Source organism: Triticum aestivum, chromosome 4B, assembly GCF_018294505.1.
Source record: "Triticum aestivum cultivar Chinese Spring chromosome 4B, IWGSC CS RefSeq v2.1, whole genome shotgun sequence".
NCBI classification, from domain to species: domain Eukaryota; kingdom Viridiplantae; phylum Streptophyta; class Magnoliopsida; order Poales; family Poaceae; genus Triticum; species Triticum aestivum.
Window position 1 is genome coordinate 482,288,062 of NC_057804.1, and position 4,855 is coordinate 482,292,916.

The following is a 4,855-nucleotide window of genomic DNA, read 5'->3' on the forward strand; positions in this document are numbered from 1 at the left end:
TTGAAGTCTTCAAAACTTCTTGTGGGTAAGGGTTTTGTGAATCCATCTGCTATCTGATCCTTGGAATGCACAAAACGTATGTCAAGCTTCTTCTGAGCCACTCGTTCTCTGACAAAATGAAAATCAATTTCAATGTGCTTGGTCCTAGCATGAAACACTGGATTAGCAGACAAATATGTGGCACCCAGGTTATCACACCATAAACATGGAGTTTTAGTACTTTTTACACCATGTTCTTTCAGCAGTGATTGCACCCATATAATCTCAGCTGTAGCATTTGCCAATGCTTTGTATTCTGCCTCTGTACTAGAGCGAGAGACAGTAGCATGTTTCCTAGCACTCCATGAAATCAGATTAGGACCAAAAAATACTGCAAAGCCACCAGTGGACCGTCTGTCATCCAAGCAACCTGCCCAGTCGGAATCTGAAAAGGCACTCAAAAGTGTGGATGATGACTTGCTGAAATTCAGACCAATACTCAGAGTGTTCTTGACATATTTGACTATACGCTTTGCAGCAGTCCAGTGAACTGTGGTACGTGCATGAAGAAACTGGCATACCTTATTGACAACAAATGAGATATCAGGTCTTGTAAGCGTCAGATATTGGAGTGCACCTACCAAACTCCTGTACCTTGTGCTGTCATTCTGACTCAAGGGCTGTCCTTCTGTAAGAGACAGCTTCTCTGAACTGGACAGTGGAGTAGGTGAGGGTTTACACCCTTGCAAACCAGCCTTTTTTACCAAATCTGTTGCGTATTTTTCTTGGGAGAGATGAAGTCCATCCTCATGCTTCTTTACTTCAATCCCTAGAAAATAATGCAACTCTCCAAGATCCTTGAGAGCAAATTCTGCACTAAGATCCTTCAAAAGTCCTGTGATAGCCTCATTAGATGAGCTAGTGACAATAATATCATCAACATATATGAGAACAAATATGTGAGTGTTGCATTTGTTGTAAATGAACAAGGAGGTGTCAGACTTTGAAGGAATAAAGCCAAGTGCTTGCATTTTATGACTCAGACGTGAGTACCATGCTCTAGGAGCCTGTTTCAGTCCATATAATGCTTTGTCAAGTTTGCACACATGATGAGGTGCATTTTTGTTTTCAAACCCAGGAGGTTGCTTCATGTACACTTCCTCTTCCAGAACACCATGCAAAAACGCGTTCTGAACGTCTAGCTGCCTGAGGCTCTAGCCCCTAGAGACAACAATTGACAAAACAAGACGGATAGTGGCAGCTTTTACAACTGGACTAAAAGTATCCTCATAATCAATGCCATACTGTTGTTTGAATCCTTTTGCTACAAGTCTTTCCTTGTAACGATCAATGGTTCCATCGGATTTCCTCTTTATCCTAAATACCCACTTGCAATCAATAAGGTTTTTACCTTGCCGTGGAGGAACCAGATGCCATGTGTTGTTTCATTTCAAGGCTGAGTACTCCTCTCTCATTGCTTTCTTCCAGTTTTCATCACCAAGTGCTTCTTCAAGTGTATGTGGCTCGCCTGGTTCACCTGTGGAACATACCATCCCAAACTTTGTCATGTGTTTATAATTTTGAGGTTGTATTACCCCTTGTTGAAGACGAGTGCGACGCGACGAGATTGGCAATTGCGCAGAAGATCCCGAGGCGGATTCAGGCGCAGCAGCCACGTTGGGAGCAGGCGCTGGATCCTCTGTGCACCGCGGCACACCAGGAGCACGTGAAGAAGCTGCCTGCGGCACAGAAGATCCCGCCGGGCCCGGCTCATCATGCGCCAATGATTGCGCCGTTTCCTCTCTGGCGCCAGACGTGGGGCCCGTGTTGGTCGGACGGTGCAGGTCCCGCCGCTTGTAACAGACGGGTTGGACGGGGAAACGCCCGCCCGTGGGCTCGCCTGTGGGCCCAGGTGAATGCGACGCGGGATTGGCGTCTCCTCCAGTCGCTGTGGGTCGCGTGGAGTAGGCGGGTCCACCCGCTGGCGCGCGGTCGGCCGCAGCGGGAGCAGCAAAAGGTGCGGAGTCCGAGGAGGATCGACCTGACGAATCTCCAGGCGGCGATCCCGAGGCAGATTCTTCCGCCAGGTCTGCGGGAACTGATCCCAAGGGAGATTTGCTCCCCCGATCCTGGCACATGAAATATGGCCCTGTTGGGCAGATTTCTTCATCATTTTCAGCTCCGTTTTTTTCAGCATGGCTTCCTGCATCATCATACAACTCAGGCAAAGTGGTGAGAGGGTTAGTCATAGTAGGATCATTAGAGCTATACTCCCCTGGATCAAGGCTGGTTAGAGTAGGAGGAAGAAGTAGAATTTCTTTCCGAAGTAAAGCGCCGACATTTGGATGTAGATCAGAGAAGGGGAATTTAGTTTCGTCGAACACAACATCACGAGATATGTATACTCGACCGGTAGAAACATCAAGACACTTGACCCCCTTGTGTTGAGTGCTATATCCAAAAAAAAACACATTGTTTTGACCGAAACATTAATTTGCGAGAGTTGTATGGTCGGAGATTGGGCCAACAGGCGCATCCAAACACACGAAGTGATGTATAGTTTGGTTTGATATGGAGACGTCGTTCAGTGGGTGTTTCATTATTGATCACTCGACTAGGAAGCATGTTGATGATGTGAACGACCGTGAGGAAGGCTTCGTCCCAAAATTTTAGGGGCATGGAAGCGCCGGCAAGGAGGGCCAAACCGACCTCTACTATGTGCCTATGCTTGCGTTCGGCCGATCCGTTTTGTTGGTGAGCGTGGGGGCATGACACATGGTGAGATATGCCAAGTGTTTGAAAGAAGGAATTGAGCTTCTCATATTCCCCTCCCTAGTCGGATTGGATAGCAATAATTTTGCTATCAAACTTACGTTCTACAAGTGCTTGAAAATTTTTGAACACCTGAAAAATGTCGGATCTTTTCTTGAGGAGATAAATCCAAGAAAATTTGCTATAGTCATCGATGAAGCTAACATAATATGTGTGTCTACCCACTGAGGTAGGGGCAGGCCCCCAAACATCAGAGAAAATTAATTGCAAGGGTTGAGTAGAAACACTGGTAGATATGGGATAAGGTAATTGATGACATTTTGCTCTTTGGCAAGAATCACATATAGTTTCACTATCTCGCTCACCAACAAACGGGAGCTTATTTTTCTTAAGCAAGCATTCAACTAAAGAAAAAGATGCATGTCCTAAATGATCGTGCCATCGTGTGGAGGAAAGCTTGATAGCACCACAAGCTTGTTTATTTGATCTCCTAAACTCCGGAATCAATTGGTAAAGCCCTCGAACACATCTACCGCGGTAGAGTACCTTCCTCGTGGCCTGATCCTTGATCAAAAAGAAGAAAGGATGGAATTCAATGAACACATGATTATCAATAATGATACGATGAACGGAGAGAAGATTTTTGTTGGCACTAGGAACATGCAGAATTTTTCTAAGATGAATTTTACGGGAAGGGGTACGTATAACAGAATGACCTATATGACTTATCCTCATACCTGCACCACTTGCCGTGTGGATCTGGTCCTTCCCATGGTATTTCTCACGGAGGGTCACCTTCTCGAGCTTGCCCGTGAGATGGTTTGTGGCACCACTGTCAAGATACCAGTTGGTATCCACTCCATAGGACCCGTCGGCGGCGGCAACAACCTTGTCTTCTTCATCCAAGGAAGCTTCATCTTCGTCAAAGCGATACCAGCAATCCTTGGCCGAGTGTCCAAGCTTGCCATAGATTCGACAGCGTACAACATCGGGTCGTGACCGTCCCGAGCCGCCACTGCCGCTGCCGCCCCCGCCATGGCGACCCTTGTTGTTGTTGTTGAAGTTAGGGCGCCCACCGCGGGAGCCGGAGTTGCTGGAGCCGCCACCACCTTGCTTGCCCTTGTGTCGAGGAGGACCACGGTGACAGGATGAGTACCCGCCGCGCCCGCGGGTGGCCGCGTTTGCCGAAGACTTGAAGCCGCCGCCGGTGCTATGGAACTGCGCGACACGCTGATCAAAGTTGCTCAGCATGGCGTACACCTCATCAAGGGAGACCGGCGTGACGTGGGTGTCGATGGCAGAGACAAGGGGCTGGTAGTCCATGTCCAGCCCGTGCAGCAGGTAGGAGATCAGTTCATCATCCTGGATTGGCTTGCCGGCCGCGGCGAGTTCATCGGCCAGGCCGCACATAGAGGCATAGTACGCGGCAACAGATTGGTTGCCCTTCTGTGCATTGATCAAAGCAGTGCGAATGTTGTTAACACGACTCAGAGATTGAGAGGAAAACATGCCTGCGAGCGCTGCCCAGAGAGCGTGCGCGGTGGTGATCGCGGTCACCGTGATCAACACTTCTTTGGAGAGGTTGCTGAGGAGGTAGCCGAGCACTTGTTGATCCTCCCTCACTCAGATGGGATGGAGAGGATTGGGCTCGGTCGTCTCCTTGCCTTCCTTGTCCTTGGTGACGAGGAGGCGGGCAGGTTCTGGCATGGTTCCATCAACATAGCCGAAGAGCCCGGCTCCCCTCAGCTGCGGCGTAACTTGCGTGCGCCACAGGACGTAGTTTGTCCGGGAGAGTTTCTCCGTGACTTGGCCGCCGAGATTGGATTGAGCGGCGCTAGAGGAAGACATGGCTTGGCACTAGATGGCAGCTAGGGTTTTGGAAGAGGAGGCTCTGATACCATGTGCGAATAGGCGAAAGCGTCTTACCCTCGGTGTGAGGGGGCGCGTTGCATGTTATAGGCTGCAGGGGCGCACCTCCCTGGCGAATAGCGCATACAAGTTTATTGGAGAAGATTACAACTTGGGGAGGAAGAGATAAAGAGATAAGAGGTTTACAAGATATTGAACTACTTGTCTAATAACCTAGTCTATCTCCTGGATGTCT

The 4,855-nt window shown here is 48.9% G+C and overlaps 1 pseudogene; it reads right to left on the minus strand.

Moving 5' to 3' along the window:
* Positions 1–3,983: 3,983 nt before the first annotated feature.
* LOC123095328 (uncharacterized) lies at positions 3,984–4,122 on the minus strand (annotated as a pseudogene).
* Positions 4,123–4,855: the final 733 nt, after the last annotated feature.